Source organism: Typopeltis vanoorti, chromosome 26, assembly GCF_054136105.1.
Source record: "Typopeltis vanoorti isolate ZY-2024b chromosome 26, IOZ_Tvanoo_1.0, whole genome shotgun sequence".
Lineage (NCBI taxonomy): Eukaryota > Metazoa > Arthropoda > Arachnida > Uropygi > Thelyphonidae > Typopeltis > Typopeltis vanoorti.
This window is the reverse complement of record NC_143574.1, coordinates 32168203-32192228: the sequence shown is the minus strand read 5'-3', so window position 1 is coordinate 32192228 and position 24026 is coordinate 32168203. Positions and strand designations below refer to the sequence as shown.

General features: G+C 35.7%; 1 protein-coding gene across 1 annotated transcript in view; it reads left to right on the top strand.

Moving 5' to 3' along the window:
- Window positions 1–764: 764 nt before the first annotated feature.
- Window positions 765–24026, top strand: part of LOC150092464 (dynactin subunit 1-like) — a 334669-nt gene continuing 311407 nt past the window's right edge. The window contains exons 1-2 of the mRNA XM_090414876.1: window positions 765–950; window positions 7830–7935. The gene's annotated coding sequence lies outside the window, so the exon portion shown is untranslated. The remainder of the gene's footprint in view (window positions 951–7829; window positions 7936–24026) is intronic.

The following is a 24026-nucleotide window of genomic DNA, read 5'->3' as shown; positions in this document are numbered from 1 at the left end:
CAGAGATTTGTTACGTATTTTTACAAGAGGATAAGGATAGGCATTTAGAGATAAATACAACTAGTAACCATGTAATTAATTCCTTATTTTTACAAGGGCATAAGGATATGCATTTCGAATTAAGTAGTACAAGAAAGCGTGCAATTAGTTCCATATATATATATATTTTTTTTAAGAAGGGAGGTCTTCTGTAGTACTTTAGAATTAACATGCAATTAGAACGCGTACATTTAAAAATAAGAACCAACCGCATGCTCCTGGTTATCCATGAAGCCAAAAGCAAATACATCCACGAACCTTTTATAGGATTTCATTACCAATGAACACCTAAAAGAGTGCGGTTTTTTATAGCAGGATATTACAACGCCTTTCTTTATTTATGCGTGCTGGTTTATGTCTGTTCAAAAACAGCAAGAATTTTGCTATTTTACTGTTTTAGAAAGCCATGCTCGTAACTACAAGCGAGAAAGGAAATAGAATCGAACCCAGGACACTTCTTCCACAGACATATGGTTGCGAAACTGCGCGGACACACCCACACCCACCGGTTCACTCTTATACGCACACACACACACACACACACACACATATATATATATATATATATATATATATTATCAAACGATGTTTTATCAATTTAGCTCTTTCAATATTAGTGGCTGTTTTCCTCTTTTATTCACATATTTTTTACAACACACAGACTCAGATACTATTAAAATATTACTTGTTTCACCAGGTGGAGTTTCGCTCTTGTTACTGAAGTCTTCGGTTCGTTCAGCTGTGACAAAATTTTTGATGTGTGGCGTGTGTCATAATATTTTTATGTGATAAAAAATGCAGAGGGTATTTTAGTGGAAGATATTTACTTAATCCTGTTATTTTAAATAAAAAATATAATATTTGTTTTCCTGTGCATATATTGTCGAAGGCCCTTTCAAAAGATTGTTATTGTAAGTTGAACTTAGCATAAGCCACTCTCACTCTTCGTTCAAATATATGATTATATAGAGATTATTATTATTCATCTTCGTTAAGATTTCCATTTTAATTTAGATGATAAAGAAACAGCACACAGTTAAAAACATATTTAAAATACGACGAATACGAACATCGAAGCAGGCAAACGAAAACTAAGGCATGACAGAACTAAAGTCAGTTGACGTATTAATAAACCTGAATAACCCATTTAAAGACTGAGCATTTTGGGTCAACTAAGGAACAGTTTTGGTAAAATTACTATCATCACTTTAATAATTCTTTTCAGTTTGAATAGAATTATTAGAAATCAGTTTGTCATCCACGTATATTGGTGTAATGGCTCAATACTTTGCCATGGGTAATCTGGTATTAATTTGCTATAATAGAAGTTTTTATGCTTGATAGATGAGCTCTCCATACAGGGAAATTGGGCATTCTACTAATGCCCAATGACGGAATGTTTAAAAACATGTCATAGGGAATAATTCTGCGTATACAGTACATATGACAACCCTGTTTTTGTAGCCTGAAGACTGACTGAATGGAATTAGACTGCCAGATGTCAGTCTAATTCCACTCATTCACCACCAACCAAACAAGAGGTTACTTCTTGCCAACTGTTTCCTTATGCAACATCTGTGAATGGCCCCTTCTCTTCTCTTTCCCTCAATAATTTCACTCCAGTAAATTCATCTAACCAACTTAAATATATAGCACTATCATAACCCCTCATTTTTTCTATCTTTCTCTCTCTCTTCCCCCCCCCCCCACCTGGTCACCTTCTAAAGCATAGGTTTGCTTGGTTTCTTGCAAGAAAGGATACTGATGCATTTTGTAAAACGTAATGAATCAAAAATACTCTAAGAGAAGAACATTTTGCTCAATACCTGGTAACTTTCACATAGTGCAATATGAAATCACATTATGATATAGATAAATCGATCTATATGATGAACCAGGTTTTAAGAGCAGCTAGCAATGTACTCTAGTCTTTCTATTAAATTTATCTTTAGTCTCTTTTTTGACATATTATTGTACATCCTATATGTCACCTCCTTGGAGTCTTATGACTCAAGTAGTCCATGTAAAATGCAGTAGAGAGCTCTTTATACTATATCACATCATCTGGATAATTGTGTGCTGCTCATTACATGTATTGTCATCTGTTTTATGCCAACCTCTTTGGTTTCCTGCAAGTGAATTTCCATCTGATAGAAAATGACTCTCTCTCCCCAGAGAGAGAAAGTGAGAGAGAGCATGCAACAGATCCAGAGGAGCAACAGAGAATGAGGTGGGAGATGAAAAAAGATCTCATAGAACAGCAGAAAACAACTTGGTTGAGGATGGCTCACGAGAGAGAGAGAGAGAGACAGAAGTGGAGAAATTTGGGAGAGATCTTTGCCCAGCAGCAGCATGATACAGTAGGCCGATAACAGCAACATATATTTGCTCATAATTGTGAATGATAGAGTAAGAGGGTAGTTCAAATTTGAATGGACCAGTTTGAATTTTTATTATTTTTCATAAAATGATGGGGTCATTTTTTCAGTCACTTCACATTTCTATCCTCCACATCCTGCTTTGCATTATGCATGTTAGTCAATATAAGATGGCATCTGCTGAAGTTACTTGGTAAGTAGATAGAGAAGCAATATCTAATCAACTTTTGGAGACAGTAACCAAAACTAGTTTATGTTAACTGAATTTTTGTTAGTTTTGAGATCATACAGTTTGGGATTATGCAACTGTCAAAAACAGTTGTACAAGTGGTGCATTGCAATGAAGTGTAGCTGAGAGGCAGCAAATATTCTTGCTGCTGCTGCTTCTTTTCAGTCATTTTCTGTCCACTGCTGGATGAAGGCTTCCTCCAGTTCTTTCCACCTTTCTCTGTTCTTGGCAACGGTTGACCAATTTTCACCAACAAAATTTGACAATTCATCACTCCACCTTCTTTTAGGTCAGCCTTGTTTTCCTATTCTTTAGGAATCCAGTTCGTTAGTATGGTGGTCCATCGCTTATCTTCTCTTCTGGATAGATGTCCAGCCCATTTCCATTTTAGTTGCCTGTGGTGAAGAATGATGTCAGTAATGTGAGTCTGGCTTCTTATCCAGGTGTTTCACTTCTTTTCTTTTAATGTGATGCCTAGCATCAACCTCTCCATTTTTCTTTGAGTTGTTAATTTATTTGCCAGTGCTTTTGTTAGTGACCAAGTTTCACAACCATACAAGATGACTCAAAGTATACACTGGTTAAATATCTTCCTTTTTAAACAAGAGTGGAACAGGATTGCTTTGAAAAATGCTTTTCAGTTTTCTGAATGCACTCCAGGCAAGTTGAACTCTCCTATTTATTTCCTTTTGGAGTCCACAGTTTAGATCAATGAAATGACCTAATTATGTATATGAAGTGACTCTTTCCAGGAAATTGTTTTCTATTATTATGTTTTTTGGTGTTACAAAATGATTAAACATGATTTTAGTTTTTTCTCTGTTTATCTTTAGACCGACTTTTTTGCTTTCATGATATAGGTTTTCTATCATTATATTAAGGTGTTCTGGAGCATTTGCAAAAATTATGATATCATCTGCATATCTTAGGCGTGTTAAGTTTCTGTTATTAATTTTTATACCAAGGTTGTCCAGTTTATATTATTAAATATTTCCTGAAGGACTGCTGTAAAGATTTTGGGCGATAGAGGGTCTCCTTGTCGGACACCTTTTTCAATTGATATTTTATTGCTACTCATGTAAAATTGGATTGTTGCTGTTGCAGTGAAGTATATTACCTGGAGGAGGTTCATATATTCTCCAGGAACTCGCTGATTCCGGAGTGCTTTGATTATTAGTTTTGATGGAATCAAATGCTTTTTGATAATCGATGAAGACTAAACAGAGAGGCAATTGGTTTTCTTCTGCTTTTTCTATTATTTGTTTTACTGCATGAATATGATCAATTGTGTTTAAGTCTTTATGGAATCCTGCTTGTCCTACTGGTTGATTTGAGTCTAGAAGAGATGTTAACCTGTTTGTTATTACGTTTGTGAGAATTTTGTACAGATTAGAGAGAATACTAATTGGTCTATAGTTCTTTACTACTTCTTTGTCCCCCTTTTTAAATAACAGTATCAGAGTAGCACTTTTCCAATTTTCTGGTATCTTCCCCTCTTCTAGGCATAGATTTAGTAAGTTTGTGACATGGTGAATTATATTGTTTCCTCCCCATTTAATTAATGCTTGTTTTATTTCATGTGAAATGAATGGGGGGGATGAATTCCATATACGATGGAGAAGAGTTATTTATATTTGATTTATCTATTGAAGGATCACTATAGAGTTCTTTATAAAATTCTTCTAGCCTGCTTAGGATTTGTTCTTGGTTCCTTATTGTAGTTCCATTCTTATCTTTTATTGCAGTTATTTAACTTTTGCCAACTGATAAATATTTTCTTAGTATTTTCATATTTTTATTGTTTTCAATTTTTTCTTTTATTTTTTAGTGTTATAAGATCTTATTTAATTTCTCATCTTTTTCCTTATTGTTTTACATAGTCCTGTATATTCTATTTTAGAAATTAAGTTTTTGTCTTGTTTCATATTTCGTCTCTTTTTTAGTAGTTGTAAGGTTTCCTCTGAAAATTTATGGTCTTTTTGTTGTTTGGTGCTTTTGAATTCATTGGCTGCTGAGATTATTACTTTCATTAGGTTTTTGCTTATTTTATTTATGTCTTCTTCTTCAAATATATTTATTGTCTAGTTTTTGGTTGAGTTTATTAAAGTTAAGCTTATTCAGGACAGCTGTTGCATTTCTGTGCATAAAATCTCACAAGACATGAACATTTGTATATGATAATCATTGAAAAAGATCTTTGCTTTCAAAAAGTAGATGCAAGATGGATTCCAAAGATCGGAGATGTTGACAAAAAGAAACAGTTGAGATTTCCTCTAAGCATTTGATGGGTGTGTTTCAAGCATTCTCTGAAGTGTAATAAGCTGTGAGTTAGTTACTACAGACCTAAAAGAAAACAGACAGCTTTTTATATACAGTGTTATCCATGAAAAGCTATTAACAGTGAGTAAGCTAAGGGATGATCTGGAAACAAGACATAAGCAAATTTTGTTTGCTTACACTTGGATAAAGGATTAAACCAAGTATATAATTTTGGTATCTTTAATTTATAGTATAACCAAGTGGAAAAACTTCAAACAGCTATTTGTAATCCAGAGTAATTTAATAATACAGTGTAATACCTTTTGGCTACTCGTATATGAAAGTATGACTTCTGCATTACTTCAACCCTGGTATCACCTCTGGATCTGGCTACGTTTGATAATACCTCAATAAAAGTTGGAATTGACATTCTTTCCATTAAAAAATGTAAAATTTGGTATAAAGAAACCTTTAATCTCTTTTGCTGCAAAGTTCCACAGTGGGTACTGACAACAATGTTTTGTTTCATAACTTGAAGTTCCAAGGATACCCTAACAGGAAGAATCTTGCTTGGAGAATTGCATATGGCTGCCTTCCAGTCACTGCCATCAAATGTAGGTACTTTAACATTGGAGATCCAGTCTGTGACATCTGTTACCAATTGGAAACAGTAGAACATGCATTCTACAGCTGCCCTCTTGCTCTGCGTATTTGGCACAGATTATGTAATATGTTGGGCATTCCACTATTTACAACAGAACAGGTTATTTTTTACAATACCCACCACCTGTCAGCAATAGGAAGAGAATTTTGATTTTTATAATTAATGAATTAAAATACCATTTAAGGAAGGCTAGAAAAAAAATGGATTTGAAAACCAGCAGTATGACATCCAAATGCTTTATAATATTGTATTGTGGAAATTTTATTGTTCAGTCAGACGTTTTTTGTATTTAAAGAGAAGCATTTTAGGAGATATCAAATTTATTACTAGATGGAGTAGACCACCCACATTATGCAATATTCACCAGGGGGGAGATAAAATTCTGTCTGTTCTTGCTATGAGAGGTTTTTTAAATAGTTCCATCCTCTTAATTCAATGTAGTCTTATAGTCAGTTGCAGGGATTACTGGAGAGCAATCCCAGACAGAGAAGGCCAACTCAAGGCAGTTAACCCAGATGGGGCTAACCACCTGGATATCAGTCATCTTTGTATTTTAGTTTCAATTGGTCTTTTTGTTGTTCATCTATATGAGATCGGTGAAAAAGGAAAACTGATAGCCTTTGGCTATATGATGATATAAAAGACCTGAGGCCTTTTCTCTATCTCTCATGCTATCTATCTGTCTTTTTTTCCTCCTAATACTATCAGGCTCTCTTGCACTCTATACTAACTACTCTAGTCTTATGATGAGCAACCCTTTACTTTTTCACCTCAGTGAAGGTTGAAACCAGTCTGGGTAGTGACCCTTCCCTTAATGCATAGAATTATACATGCCCGTAAGGATATGTGCTTTGCATTATGGGATACTAAGGCAAGTGATGTGAATCATTAGCTTCTATATATATTAGTTGCCCCAGTCCTGAAAATACTTCAGGTGCAAACTTTGTTTGCTCCTGAAGTTTCAGGATAAAGGATTAAACCAAGTGTATAATTTCTTGGTATCTTTAATTTATAGTATAACCAAGTGGGAAAATTTCCAACAAACAACTCCTTATGGTAATGTATTTCATAGACTACTCTAAAGCTTTTGACTGTGTTCAGCTTGTGAAACTGTGGGAAGTAATGAAAAGAATGAGTTCCCCTCAACACACTATTAGGCATGATAGCTAACTTGTATAGTTGTTGGATTAATTGATTGGTTTCAGGTTGGAAAGGGAGTTAGGCAAGGATGTCTACTTTCTCCTCATTTGTTTAGTATCTATGCTGAGGACATGATACATACAGCATTGGATGAGCTCAAGACAGGAATTAGGGGTGGGTGGTAGACCGATCAGTAATATGAGTATGCTGATGATACAGCACTCCTCTGTAATGACAAGGAGAACTAGGAAAAATTCTTGAGAAAGTTAACGAGATCAGTAAGAAAACAGTGGACTTCAGCTCAATCCTACCAAGACAAAGATTATGATTCTCTAAGGAAATACAGACAGGGAAGCTCCTGAGAAACAAGTGTACCTTAATGGAGAAAATTGAGGAAGTCGGCAAGTTCCAGTACCTAGGATCTATTATTAATATAAAGAATTGCTGTTCAGATGAAACAGTGTCCTTTTTTCAAGCCAATTTGTGGACTTCCCACCCTGTCTCAGGAATAACAATAAAAATAAACGTGACATGAAAGAAAGGGGGTTATGAAGCTGAAGATTGTCAGAAAGAAAATTCTTTCTGACAATGTTCAGCTTCATAACCCCCCCCCCAGTAATACTACCACAATATTCAAATACTGGATTGGGAATGCTTGGATTCCTAACATACACATATACATCTTACAATCCAGATATGCTCCTGCAGATTTCCACTTTGAATCATTAAAAGAATTTGGGGGAGAACAGAAGTTTGACAATAATATAGCAATTTAGGTATATATATTTTTCCAAACACATTTATGGAATTCTGCTACTGCAGAGAGATACTAGCACTCCATTAATGTGGAGTGCTAGTATCCCTGAAGTTGCATGCACACGCATACACATATTTAGTATCTAGTCAGATGAATCAATGGGATGCGCATGTATTAGCTAATACAAGTCTGCTGCTTACTTAACTTTATATGGAAAGCCCTGATCAGACCAACTTTTTTACTCCATTATGTAATGTTAAATATAGTGTAATATTCCATTTACTATAAAAGAATGAAAGAAATCCATTTCATCATATGAATAATATTTAATATTTGTTCTCTTACTTTCACACTTTCTTTCAGTACCACTGTTATATGTGCAACTACACTGTAAAACATTATGTCTGTTTTCAAGAGTAGGAAGTCCAGCTTCAGATCTACAAGTGCCTCTCCTCATATAGCTCTAAAGGTATAATCAGATGTCAGCATTCTGTTACTTTTAAAATTTTGTATTATATTCTATTCATTACATTTATATTCTTGAGAGTTATTTCCAAAATTAAATACATGTGATGTCTCACCAAACGAAGTACAAGAATTAAACCATTTATACACAAAGTATAATATACAGTATAAATACTTGATATATAATAAGTATGGAAATGAATCAAGATATTTGTAAAAATTGCATAGTCATGTCAGTGATGTCATTCATTTTCACAGCAGTTGAACTTAGAACTTTTTCATGAATTACAGTCAGTTTGTCATTTATAAAACATTTGCTTTACCATAGTTTTAATCAAACTATCAAAATGGTCTGATCAGAACACAATTGAGGGAACTTAACAAACTTTATTAAGAGGATGCTAAATATAAATTTCATTAGATTTGATGCAGCTAAAATAGAATTAATACTTTGTATCATTAAAATCATTTTGCTACTAAAAATATAGAAATCCCCCCCCACACACACACATAGTTACAAGGTAAATTACTCTTGCCAAATAATTATATTCTTGTTTTATCCTTCACCCAAGTTTAAGCAAACTTTGTGCATGAAATAACTTCACAACTAGGTCATTTGTATATAGAGATTGATAACTTCACATCAGTTGCCTTAGTATCCTGTAATGCAAGTCTCATTACAGGGAATTTTCATGGAGCCTTTTGTAAAGGTTCCATGAAAACTCATCAAAAACAGTTAATTGAAAGACAGTACTGAGCGGTAAGTCATCAAACAACAATTCATCGAAAAAGCAATATGTGAAACAGTTAATTGATCCACTCATTGAATAAACAATTAACTGAACAACAATTCGGATCAAAACCAATTGATTGAAAAACAATTCACTAATCATTTTTCGATGAATTTCTTTCATAATTCATCAGAAGAGTAATTTTCTTTTGAAATATTGTTTAAAAGTGTTCGGTAACATTACCTAACTATTACTCAAGATGCAGACAACCTAGGTGGGTAGTCGTCAAGACACATAATCAACTCATTGAATAAACAATTAACTGAACAACAATTCGGATCAAAACCAATTGATTGAAAAACAATTCGCTAATCATTTTTCGATGAATTTCTTTCATAATTCATCAGAAGAGTAATTTTCTTTTGAAATATTGTTTAAAAGTGTTCGGTAACATTACCTAACTATTACTAAAGGTGCAGACAACCTAGGTAGGTAGTCGTCAAGACACATAATAATTATTTTGTTGTATTTTACAACATTATTCTGTAAGCATACCTGTTACTTCATTGTGTGGATGGTGATTTAATATTATCGTCGTCATCATCTGAGCCCTCCAGGGAGACAAGGACTCATAGAGGGAGGTTATAAATCGCCCAAACCAGCTATCATACCTTCCCTTAAATTCATTCACATTAGATGCACTCACTGAATCTAAAAGCAAAAACTATTTCAGTCACTCATTGCTTTGTGAGAGAAAAACCTAGCTCTTACTCCTTTCTTGACTGTGAACAAACTTAATTTCCATGGATGCCACCTTGTTCTCTTCCCACTCTCTGTATAATGAAAAATTTCATCAGATGATATCCTAACACACCCATTCAGAAGTTTATAGAACTCTATTATATCATCCCTTCTTCTCCTTGTAACCTGAGTCTGTAATATATACTCGCAATCTGTTCTCATAATCTAAATCCCATAATCTGGATATAATTTTTATAACTCTTCTTTGCACCCTTTCCACAGTTTCTTTATCTCCATAGAACCCAGGAGACTAAATCTGCACACAATAATCCAGGTGCGGAGTTATCAAGGCCTTATAAAAAGGTACTGTTCGACCACAGATCCAAGACCCTCTGTGTTGAAGGGGAGAAAGGAATGAGGTACAAATAATGTACAAATTTGTTACCAATACACAAAATTACATGCTTTAAACATAAAAGTTTCCAACTGTCCACTTTAAAAACTAGAATTTTCATAAAAAGAAAAGCTTATTTTATGACGTATAATAATAAACATTCATCCTATGAAAGGCATTGATATTATATGAATTATAAATCAAAGGCTATTATATGAATGGATTCGCCTTCTTCTGACATGCGCAGAAGTGTTGAGGGGTCTTGCATCTGTGGTCACACAGTAAAATGACTTTCTTACCCTTACATGTCAAGGTTCGCTTCAACATCGCAATTATCTTCTTGTATTTGCTACTTTTGCTATGCGAACTTTGAACTTCAAATTTCTGTCCACCATTACACCAGTATCCCTAGCCTCATCAATTGTTGTAGCATAATTCCATTAATATAATATGCCACTGAAAATCTCATCACTCCAAAGTGCATAACTTTACACTTACTAACATTAAACTAACAGCTGTTTTCGTTTGCCTAAATTTCGAGTCTATTTGTAAGTGCTGGATATTAGTAACATCCCTGATTGCCCTGCCTATCTTCGCATCATAGGCAAAAGATTGCACATCTCCTGTTAGACCCTTCCTTATGTCATTAATATATAGATTGAATAACAATGGCCCAAGGACTGAACCCTGAGGTACACCACTGGTCACCTTAAATCTGGCAGATTCACACCCACCATATACAACTTTTTTGATATCTGTCTGTCAATCAATCATCTACTGATCCAAGTCATGAGTTTATATTCTAATCCCAATTGATTAGAATATATATTCTAATCAATTCGGATTAGAATATAAACTCATGACTTGGATCAGTTTATAATGAGTTTATATTCTAATTCTCCAGTTTATGCAACAGCCTTTCATGTTATTTTATCAAAATCCAACATTATCATAGTGTATCCATTCCCTTTATCCAACTTGGCCATAACATTGTTATAAAATATGAGTAAATTGCTGAAACACGAACCTTCCTTTAGTAAACCCATGATGCTCTTTGCAGAGTATAGTGTGTTTGTCTACCCATTTCTGTATGCGAGTTCTTACCACCTTCTCTAAAATCTTCACTACCACACCAGAGATACTGATAGATTGGTAGTTTAGACAGTTTTTGCACCATTCTTGTATAATAGACCTATCATACATTCTTACCATTCCTGAGCTGAGACTCAAGTTATACAAACATGTGAAAAGCCTAGCCAATTCGGTTGAACATTCCTTTAGCAAACATGCTGATCTTCGTTCTGTCCATAGTGAAAAAAAACTCTTTTGAATTTACTTTGGCCTGCTTAGCTAATTTTCTCTCAAAATTTGATTTAGCCTTCCTTACCATACTAATCACCCTTCTTGCTTCTGCTTTTTACTGCTCATGGGCATGCTGATCATGTTATTTATATTCCTTCCACAATGCTTTTTTTTTTCTTTTTTCTTTTTTTTTTTTTTAGCTCCTGCTTTATATTGCTAGTCATTCACTTAATCCCTATCGGTTTATCCTCCTGACCTTAGGGGTGCACTATGATACTCCTTGCTCAAGCAATCCTTGACCACTTTCCATGCATTAATGACATTCATTCCATGTAGTTTCTTATGCCATGACACTGATCCAAGTTTCCTCCTGAGTTTGTCATAATCACCAGCTTTGTATCTCCACATAAACCCTTTCTTAACTGAAATTTCTACATTGAGCAACCTCCTAGGACAAGACTGAATGGTCGGTTTCCCTGATTGGAGGTAGTGGTAGTGTAGTTATAGATAGATCTTCTGAAGCTGTTACTAGATCGAACACTCAAATCCCTGGTCTCTTCCATCATGTGCTGCTTCAGGTAATTATCCTTTAGTGACTGTATAAATTCCATTTTCATTTTGTTATGTGCCCTTTCCTTCTTGCAATCATTGCTTGGCTTACACTCGTGTTAATTTGCTGATGCATCCATCCATATTTTCCTCTTAACCCTCAACTCTGTAGCAACAACCAAGAATATATTTTGCCCTATTGGCCTCTATCTCACACCAGATGGCCTCCAATGAACCATTTCAGGTCTACAATCTTTTTTAACTTCTATTTTTGTTGGTTGAAGTTCTTCAGTTGTCATTAATAATACTTTTACTCCTGTCCTATTTCTTCTATCTTCTCTGAAAATACAATATTCATTACATTCTATCACTGTAACTACATCATTCTCACAACCAGGTCTCACTGATGCAAATCATTTTTGTCCAAGTTGAGCTGACTAATGCTAAAAACTCCTGTCTTTTATTTCTTATACTTCAGGCATTCATGTACATGCATTTATACATCTCCTTGGCCCACAGTTACTCTTATATAATGTCATTCAGATTCAAAACTACTGCCAATTCAGATTCAAAACCTGGGAAACTGGAGATATTATGGGTGGGGGAAGCAATCAAGGATATGTCTATCCACCCCAGGATAGATAAGTATGAGTCTGGATAGACACATGCTTGATTGCTTTCCCCCTAATATCTCTAGTTTCCCTCGTTTTGCACTTCCAACCTCACACCAAACAACACTTTCTCCAAGCACCTTACACCTTACTTCTTCTCAATTCTGTTCTATCATACCTAGGCAGCAGATTTACAATCTTTACTTTCTTACTCTTAATTTTTGCTTCTAATATCTTTCATATCTTCTCTCATTGCATATTTCTCACCCTTCCAATCATTTGTGCCTGCCAAAAATTACTCATTTGCTTCTTTCTTTTGCAAACTTAAAAGTTTCATTAACCTCCTTTTTCTTTGCCCCTGGAAAACATGCTTTAATCACTCTCATTAAGTATACCTCTTATTTAAATTCCCATACAATAATATTTTTTTTTTTGGACAGAAGCCGGTTGTTCAGTGCCAAAGAAGACAAAGTCGGTTCCATCAGCAGGAAAGGTCATGGCATCAGTTTTGGGATTCTAAAGGCATTTTTTTTTTATTAATTATCTTGAAAAGGGTAAAACTATAACCAGGGAATATTATTCCGATCTTTTAACCAGACTAGACAAAAAAATTCATGAGAAAAGACCCGGTTTTCAGAAGAAAAAAATCATCTTTCATCAGGACAATGCGTCTGCCCACAAAGGTGTTTTGGCAATGGGAAGATTAAGGGATCCGCACTATGAATTGTTGGAACATCCACCCACCCTGTTTCCCAGATTTGGCTCCCTCTGACTTCTGTCTCTTACCAAAACTAAAACTCTTCCTCGCTGGTCAGCGTTTTTTTTTTTTTTTTTTTTTTTTTTTTTTTTTTTTTTTTTTTTTTCAGATCTTACTGAGAACCACTACAGGGATTGGATAATGGCATTGGAGCATCGCTGGAATAAATGTATTAGTCTTATGGGAGATTATGTTGAAAAATAAAAATAATTTTGAAATTATAAATTCGTTTTTTCATTGTTAGGTTGAGAACTTTTCAGACCACCCTCGTATTTTCAGGACTGGGGAAACTTGTATATAGGAGCTAATCACTTCACATCACCTACCTTAGTATCACATAATGCAAAGCACATATCCTTACAGGTGTGTATAATGCTATGCATTAAGGAAAAGGTCACTACCCTGACCGGTTTCGACCTTTATTGAGGTCTCATCAATGGGAGCCCCAGTCTTGAAAATAGTTCAGGCGCAAACTTGTTTGTTTACACTTGGATAAAGGATTAAATCAATTATATAATTTCTTTATATCTTTAATTTATAGCATAACCAAGTGGAAAAACTTCAATAACTATCTCCAATCCAGAGCATTTTAATAATAAGGTGTGACACATTTTGGCAACTCATATATGAAAATATGACCTCTACATTACTTCAACCTTGGTATCACCTTTGGGTCTGGTTCCCTCTGATAAGACCTCAATAAAGGTCGAAACCAGTCTGGGTAGTGACCCTTCCCCCAATGCATAGCATTATACATACCTGTAAGGATGTGTGCTTTGCATCATGGGATACTAAGGCAAGTGATGTGGTCATTAGCTTCTGTATACGAGTTGTCCCAGTCTTGAAAATAGTTCAGGCACAAACTTGTTTGCTTAGACTTGGATAAAGGATTAAACCAAGTATATAATTTCTTGGTATCTTTAATTTATGGTATAATCAAGAGAGAAAACTTCCAACAGCATTGCAGTTGTTTAGGTAGTACAACTTCATGACCAAAGCATGTAGGTTAGTGCCATCACTGTGGACAGTATTAACCACCAGAATGAAGGGAAAAATCATGTGTTCATCGTTTTAAACCTTCCTGGCACCTACCAAGTTGTCTGATATGTAAATTTTATGCATTTGATGTTCACAGTGCCCCTGGTGGTGAATTTTAGAACTACTTTTTTTTCCCCCCTGAGATATTGCTTCTGCATGATGCACAATGTTTTCCTGCAAAGTTTTGCAGCATTTGGATTACTGGATGGTGCTCAACAAGGGCCTTAAACAGGGATACTGTTTAAGGCCCTTGTTTAATTTTGATCACACTGTATATATGGAGGCCTAAAGTGACTGGAAAATGTTCCATGTCTTCAGTAAATATTTTTTACATAATGTTTTTGTGTAGCTCAGTAGAAGTGGTGTTTGCCACTCCTGTACTCTAGACCTCCTGAAGGATGGCCTAGGTTCGATAGTGGTCACTGACTAGAGCAATTTTTTAAGCCTTTTTTTTTTCAACCAGTTCCCAAGTTAGTTGAACTCTGTTTTGGGCAAGGGATTTTCCCCCCCCGAAACTCAGGTTTTTCATTCTGTAAGCTCAAAAAATCAACCATAATCCCACACTATTTCAGTCATTAAAAATATTGTATTAGGAACCACAAAATGGCAGCATTTATTAGCTGTCTCTTCACTGGATGCTGCTTAAAATTAGTGATAGTCTTTGGCCAGCCATTTCTGATTGGCTGTCAGTGGAGATTGAATTGCCTACTCAGTCTCCAAAGGTTAAAACTAAAACAGACTCACCTTTAGCTTTTTTTTTTTTCCCAGCTATTCATATTATGTAAAATACACCATATACACATACAGACTGAAATGACTATTTACATACACACACAAAGAACTTGACACACACATTCACCACGTAAAATATATGGAGCAAAAATAAAAACAGTTCTGAATTTTGACACCCCCTAAACAGTGTCATAGCGAGTGTACTGAAGTACACTCGCTACGAGATAGGCCATTTGACAGCATGTACATTAATAGAAGAGCATGTGTAGAGTTTATGCCATTACATTTAGCTGAAGCAACGGTGTTGACACTGGAAGAAAAGACGTTTATTGTTAATCATTATTTTCATTCTTGTTTTAGTCTACTAAAACAAGAAATAACAATAATAGACAAAATCCAAGAAAGCAGGTTGTGATGGTTTGGCCATATGACCAGAATGGGAACAGAAAGACTACCATCTAAAGCCCTGAATACAACAATGGGAGGTAAAAGATCCAGAGGACGGCCCAGAATTAGATGGATAGACAAAATAAAAGAGGACCTGAAAACCAAATCACAACAAGCGACACCAAACTGGACAGAATTGTTCTGACTCTCCCAGGACAGACGGAAGTGGAAAGAGTTCATTCGGCCTCATCATCCACATAGATGATGGAAGAGAGAAGAATAAGAAGATTATTTTCATTCATACAGAGTTGGTAGGGCAAATGGTCCAAGCATACAACATGTTTGTGAACAGTTTGTTTCTGTTGGCATACCCTAAGCAATGGTGTCATCATTGCCTTAATCAAGAGGTTCTGACGTACTGTTAGTGTTCTGTTGCAATGCAAAAGGCATTCAGGGAGACTATGAACTGTTAACACAAATGAGAAGGTGTGTTGAAGCAAGTGTTATAGTCTTCAAAGTGCAGTCATTGTTAAAAGCGGTAAAACTTGGGATATCAAGGTGGTCACTACAGAGAATCCTTAAGAAGCTAGGTGCCTTTTCGTATGTTATTCAGGTAAGTCAGTGTTTAACAGCAATGTATTATGCTGCATGGCTGGAATACTGTGTACGTGTGCTGGCCAATATCTATGATCTGTCCTTCTTCCATAATATCTGGTTCTTGGACAAAGGGCATTTCCACCTAAGCAGTCATACAAACAGATGAACCTACAGGTTTCTTGGTTTCAGAACACTTCCCCAGGAGGCTCATTTCAAGGCTCACAGACTTTCCATACCTTTCACGTTCTCCTGATCTCAGATCACTTGATGACTTCATTTGGGATATGTTGAAAGAATGGGTATTCCACCTCAAACCTTGATGAATTAAGGGATAAAATTACATGATATGTCCAGCAGATGCCTCAACTCTTGTTCTCCAAGGTTACAGAGAACCTTCACACGCGCTGCGAAACCTGTCTTGAAAGACAAGTTGCCCATTTCGAGCATGTAATCTGTCGTTGTTAAAGCTTTATTCAACCAAGATTCCACCGATAGTTGTGGATGTATACATCATCATGTGTAAACATATATTTCTTTGTTAATAAACCCATTTACTCCATAATCCATAACATATATATATATATTGCTGTAGTTATTCAGTACTTTTTTTTTTTACACCACACTGACAAGGGTGAAAAATAAATAAAAGAAATATTTAGCTAAGCTTTAACGGCATCATTTAATCCAATATAAACTGAAGTTATTTTTGATAAACAGATCCCACACCTTATAATTAATAATTCAGTGAAGTGTTCATTCAATGATTTGTAGTTTTGATGAATTGCCTGTCAATAAATTATCTTTTCAATGAATTGCTGATCAACAAATTTTCCGAGGTTCTGCCTTTTGGTGCATTGTTTTCAAGGCAGTTAATGTGAAATCATCAGTCTTATATACTAGTAGCGAAGATACCTCATGCTAAAGTTTGTTTGCTGATACTTGGATAAAGTGTCATATAATATACAAGATAAAATATACAAGTTAAACAATAATATAATTTCTTGGCAAAAATAACTGCTTTACTTTGGTGTGTTTCTGTTTGAATTATTATTGACTGGCAGTGGCTCTTATTCCATCAAATGTGATAATGTTGTATGATTTATATGCTGAAATATTTATTCATCATCAAAATTTCTTTATGTATCCCTAAGGGGTTTTCAGGTCACTATGACAGCACTACATGATTAAGTTTACATTATTAATCTCCTATCAACAAATTTCCTCCAAATTAGTCTAATACTTGTAAGCACTCCAATATTGCCATATCTAACATTTTGTTCTTTTAAGACAGTTCTGACTGAATAAGTCTCCTAGACCTTGGTGGTCTTCCTCTGGGTTTCTTTCCTGCCATCTTGGCATCAAACACCTGTTTTGCTTTAGATTATATTAGATTTCACTTTAGATTAGCTCTGCTTACACATTCTTGAATGCTAATATTCAAGAATGTGTAAGAATTCTTGAATACTAATATTTTTAAATACTAACATCCTTATTTCTAAAATGATTCTTCCATTAATGTTATCGGTTCACTCCTCTAATTTTTCTCAGAACCCTCATATCTGCGGTCTCTAGAGCGATTTATTTCTAACCCAGTTCACAGATGCATAACTTAAAACTGGTTTAAACACTGTCTTGTATACTTGTAAGTTTGGTGTTTTGGCTAATTTCTCTCTTATTCCATATAAATGTATTCAGCTGGCTACCCACTGAACCAGCTTTGCTTATTCTGTTGTCTATTTCCAGATTTAACCTGATATCTTCACTAAAAACTGTGTCTAAATAGCTGAAATATTTTACTTGTTCTATAGGATCTCCATTCGGAATGCAGCTGAGGTTTTCTATTCTTGCCTATTTTGGGTCTCTTTGTTCCTGATTTTAGGCCAAATTTGTTACAGCTGTTATTAAGTTTGACATCTCTAATTCTAACATCAGGCCTAATGCCACTTTCTTTCATAATGTGATCCATATAAATGATGAATAAGAGTGGAGATAATGTGCGTCCTTTTCTCACCCCTGATTTTACATCAAACCATCTTCTTGTATTTCCTTCAATTCTAACTGCTGACTGAGTTTAAATATAGGCTATGTATTGCTCTGTATAATATTCCATTTACACCATGCAACTACAGTGTTTTGAAAAGCTTTTCACTGGGCACCTTGTTGTATACTTTTTTTTTCAGATCTACAAAACTTAAGTACAGATCCTTGTCATATTCCCACAATTTCTCAACTATTTGTCATAAAGTGAAAATCTGATCTTGACAACCTCTATTTGGCCTGAACTCAGCTTGTTCTTCTCCAAGTTTCTCTTCCACAATCTTTCTCAACCTCTTTTCAAGTATGCTTGCATACATCTTATCTGGAACACTTAGTAGAGAAATTCCTCTGCAATTCTCACATTCAGCTTTATTCCCTTTTTTATAGATAGGTACTATGAGAGCTCTCCTCCAATCATTAGGAATTCGACCTTCTCCCCAAGACTTCTGAATTATGGTGTAGCCACTGCAAACTTTTATACCTTCATACATCAGCATTTCTGGTCGAATATCATCTACTCCAGCTGCCTTTCCACATTTCAAATTTTTGGTGGCTGTATTCCTCTTTGCATTCCTCTTGAACATTTTCTAGTATGTTCTGTCAACATTCGTTTAACAGTCTTTCAAAGTAATTACTCCAGACATCTAAGATATCCTTATCTTCAGTTTTCATGCCGCCGTTATCATCTTTCTTTCCTTTTACAGTACTCTTTCCTCCTTTTCTAAGTTTCTTCAATAGTCTCCAGAACATTTTGCCACCTTCCTGATATTTATTTTCTATATTCTTGCCAAAGTCTTCCCATGACTTTTGTTTAACTACTTTTACACATAGCTCACTTACATTTTTATCTGTATTCTTTTAGGGCATCTGATTTATTTGTTAGGAACTTTTGGTATGCATTCTTCTTTTCTGGGACTGCTTCTTTAACTTCTTGTTTCCACCATGTTGTTCTTATTTTTTTATCCTTGCAGACAACTTCACCACATACCTCTCTAGCTGAATTGATCAATGTCTTATTTGAGTTTGCCAATGAGACTCCAAGGTTTTCGTTCTTGTTTTCAAACTGCTGCAAATTTTTTTCAATAATGTTTGCATAGTTGAGTCTATAATTTACCTATAAAAAGGCTACTCAACTTTAATTATTTTTTAAAACTTTCTTACATACTGTTCTTTTCAATGAGATATTCATTTTTATCCTGCTTTGTACTAAATAATGATCATTTCCAATTTCGAATCCATTGCGCACGCTTGTATCCTGAACCAGCCTTATGATATTACTATCAACCATTGCGTAGTCAATGAGACTTTTTTATTTATTGTGTCTTCTCTCCATGTGAACTTGTGCACATCTTTATTTTGAAACATGGTGTCAGTAATGACTAGTCCATGTCCTGAGCAGAAGTCAAGTAAATACTCACCATTATGATTAGCTTTGCCCTTTTCTCCAAAATGTTCCTATATGCTTGGTGAGATTCATTTTCTACTGTTCAGGTCTCCAACAAGCACCACTTTTTCCATTTCTTCGTCAGCTACCTGTTTTCTTATGACTCAAAAAATTCCTATATTTCTTCCTTAGAAATATAGGAATTTTTTAGCCATAGTCACAAACACGTTTCATTGTCCATTTCCCCATTTTGAAGTTTGCTCACATAAATCTATTTGAAACTGCCTTCCAATCAAGAAGTTTCTTTCTTTTAAGGTTACACGATGATCAGCATTCATATTGATGTGTTGAAAAGATTATTTTACTGATTAATGATAAAATAATAACTTTACTTTTCGACCCCTGTATTGAGGTCATCTTCAGAAGGATACATGTGTATAAGAACAAGCTACATGCTGTTGCACTCTATACAAGTAAATGACATCTAGATTGTTAACTAATCTTTTTTCTTAGCCTGCCCTCTAGTGGGAGAAAAAAAATTAAATAAAATAAAATAAACAAAAATAAAATAAAAACTACAATAGACTCTGCTAAAGTCCTCAAGTACTAGGATACTTCTGGAATTATACAGTTTATATTGTTATATTATGATTATCTTCTGGATTTGTACAATACAGGTTGCTGCTGAATGTTCAGAAGAAGAAGAAGAAAAAAAAAAAAAACACTTCACCAAGTCTTCTTGTGTTGAGATTTTTCTTCGTGGTTGCTATGAAGGTTGTAGATGGGTCCTCCACATTCTTGGAATTATTAGACCATCATTTTTATTCAGATTCAGATCATGTTTGAGCATTTCACATGCTTCCTTGAATTTCTGCTCGAACCAGGTTTTGGTGCAGTGTAGGGACTTGGTACCTTTCCAGTCAATTCTGTGGTATGTTTGGAGTGCGTGGTCAGAAAGGCCGGTTTTTCCAAAATGGAGGTATTTTATGTGACGTTTGTGTTCATCCTTTCTGATTGGGATGGTTCACCCTGTTTTCCCTATGTATGGTATGTTACATGTGCAATCTATTTTGTAAAGCCCTGGGTGGGCTAAGTGTGGCAGGAGATCCTTGGAAGAACTGAGTAGGTGTCTTAATTTTGTCGGGGGTTTAAAGGTGGTTTTGATGTTGTAATTTGTGTAGTGTTCTGTCTATTTTTTCTGAAATGCCTATAACATATGGGATAGCAATAGCATTCTTGAAATCTTTTTTGTTATTAGTGGTGTCTTTGTGAATGGTTTTTATACTGTATCCATTTTTTATAAAGGTATATTTGATGGGATCATATTCATGGTTAAGAGCTTGTTCATTTGAACAAATGGTTTGAGCTCTGTGTTTAAGGGTGCTTGTGACCCCTAGTTTTTGTGTTAGGTGGTGATAAGAAATTTTGTGTATGTACTGGCCTGTGTGTGTAGGTTTGCGGTAAACTGAGAAGGAGAGACAGCCTGAAGGAAGATGTGTGACAAGTGTGCCTAGGAACGGAAGAGAGTTGTTTTTTCAATTTCAATGGTGAATTGGACGCGTTTGTGTTGTTTGTTCAGGTGGCTAAGGAATGTATCTAGTGCTTGGCGGCTGTGGTGCCAAATGGCAAAAATATCGTCGACGTATCTGAGCCAAATTTTGGGCTTTAGGCACGCCGATTCTAGAGCTCGTTGCTCAAAATCTTCCATATAAAAGTTCACTATTGGGGGGGGGGAGTGGTGAGCCCATGGCAGTACCCTCTTTTTGAAGGTAAAAATTGTTTTGCCACACGAAATATCTGGAGCGGAGTACGTGGGCAAAGAGGGCCGTGATGTCATTTGGAAATATGTTCTGTAAGAGTAGGATAGTATCATTGATTGGGACATTGGTGAAAAGGGAAGTTATGTCAAAGCTGACTAATAGATCTTGGTCGTTGAGTGTAATATTTTTAATTTTGTTTATTGTTTATAAATTGTTGTGTATTTTTTATGTAGGAAGGGAAATGACCAACCAATTTCTTGAGTGTGGCCGTTAATTTTTTGGCTAAGTAGTAATTCAGACTGTCAATTCAATCCATGGATATGTGACCCACAAGCAGTGCAACCTCTACGGTAAACTAAAGATACGTAGTTCCATGTTAATTAATTATCCTTCTGAAGATGACCTCAATACAGGGGTCAAAACGTAAAGTTATTATTTTATTATTAATCAGTAAAATAATCTTTTCAACACGTGTGTTTTGTGTCCCTAAATTCATCAATATGAATGCTGATCACCGTGTAACCTTAAAAGAAAGAGTCATCATAATCCATGGAGATGTGACCCACAAGCAGTGCAGCCTCTACGGTAAACTAAAGATATGTAGTTCCATGTTAATTAATCAACTGGCCTTTTAGAAACAATGTAGAGACAGCAACTTAATACCCAACTGCATTAAACTAAAGAAGAAATTTACATCAGCTAAAGCGCTCTGTATCTATACCAGGCTAGAAAAAACTTTGTTAAGAGAACAAATTCACGAGACACGAAAGAACTTAGCATCGACCCAAGCCAAATTGTTACAACTGAAATTTGAGCTATCCAGTTACGTTAATCAGGAAATTTGGAATATTCTAGACAGGATCACAGACGACTCGGCCAAGCACCTTTAATTGTTCTTCTATTTTTTGAGTAAAAAATAGAAGAACAATTAATAACAAAGTTTCGGGCATTAAAACTACAGGAAAGCACAAGACAATTACGACGCCATAATGGAAGGAGCAGCCACTCACCCAACAACGCAATTAGGAGCAACCAACCACCATCGAACCACTGTCTGGTTATCAACCAATCGGATTACAACCTCACACAAAGTGAACTCTCGCTACTGGAAAAAAATTTGCAGCCACACTCAAGGAATTGGTTGGTCATTCCCCTTCCTACATAAAAAAATACACAACAATTCATAAACAAAATTAAAAATATTACACTCAACGACCAAGATCTATTAGTCAGTTTTGACATAACTTCCCTTTTCACCAATGTCCCAATCAATGATACTATCCTACTCTTACAGAACATATTTCCAAACGACATCGCGGCCCTCTTTGCCCACGTACTCCACTCCGGATATTTCGTGTGGCAAAACAATTTTTACCTTCAAAAAGAAGGTACTGCCATGGGCTCACCACTCTTCCCCAATAGCGAACTTTTATATGGAAGATTTTGAGCAACGGGCTCTAGAATCGTGTGCCTAAAGCCCAAAATTTGGCTCAGATACGTCGACGATATTTTTGCCATTTGGCCCCACGGCTGCCAAGCACTACATACATTCCTTAGCCACCTGAACAAACAACACAAACGCATCCAATTCACCATTGAAATTGAAAAAACAACTCTCTTCCGTTCCTAGACACACTTGTCACACATCTTCCTTAAGGCTGTCTCTCCTTCTCAGTTTACCACAAACCTACACACACAGGCCAGTACAGACACAAAACTTCTTATCACCACCCAACACAAAAACTAGGGGTCATAAGCACCCTTGAACACAGTGCTCAAACCATTTGTTCAAATGAACAAGCTTTTAACCATAAATATGAGACCATCAAACATACCTTTATAAAAAATGGATACAGTATAAAAACCATTCACAAAGACACCACTAATAACAAAAAAGATTTCAAGAATGCTATTGCTATACCATATGTTATAGGCATTTCAGAAAAAATAGACAGAACACTACACAAAATACAACATCAAAACCACCTTTAAACCCCCGACAAAATTAAGACACCTACTCAGTTCTTCCAAGGATCTCCTACCACACTTAGCCCACCCAGGGGTTTACAAAATAGTTTGCACATGTAACATACCATACATAGGGAAAACAGGGCGAACCATCCCAAGAAAGGATGAACACAAACATCACATAAAATACCTCCATTTTGGAAAAACCGGCCTTTCTGATCACGCACTCCAAACATACCACAGAATTGACTGGAAAGGTACTAAGTCCCTACACTGCACCAAAACCTGGTTCGAGCAGGAATTCAATGAAATGCTCAAACTTTATTATTTTTTTATTATTATTATTATTTCGGGCGACTCCAGGAGTCCTTAGACTCATCGAGGGAAGCCCTAAACATCATGTCCACACAACTATGTGATTACATTCTCACAGTATGTATCATACCTTGTCTTGAACTCGTTCACCGTCATAGCACCCACAACAGACTCTGGCAGCTTATTCCACTCATTTACCACTCTAAAAGTAAAGAACCCAGCTCTAACACCCCTGCTAACCACACTCTTGCCCAGCTTCCATAGGTGTCCCCTAGTTCTCCCACCACCAGTCCTGATCTCAAAAATATCCTCTGAATTAATCCTATAGAATCCCTTTAGCAATTTGAATGTCTCAATCATATCTCCCCTCCTCCGCCTATCAACTAGTTTCTGCAACCCACAAATCCTCAACCTGTTCTCATATGGTTCATTCCATAGACCTGTTATCATCTTAGTCACTCGCCTCTGGATCCTCTCCACCTCCTCCCCATCAAGAAGGAACCGAGGTGAATCAAATATGGGCACAGTAATCGAGATGAGGGCTTATCAAGGCTCGGTACAGAGGTACAATAACTTGCTTGTCTCTGCTCGTCAAGGTATTTTTCAACAACCAAGTGAGTTGATGAGCTGATTTAGCTACTTTTGCAGTGTGCCCCCTAAACTTCATCTCCTTATCCACCAACACTCTCAAGTCCTGGCCTCATCAATCTCTTGGAGTACAGTTCCACCAATGTGGTATACTGCTGCTAATCTTTTCACCCCAAAATGCATAACCTTACATTTTGTCACATT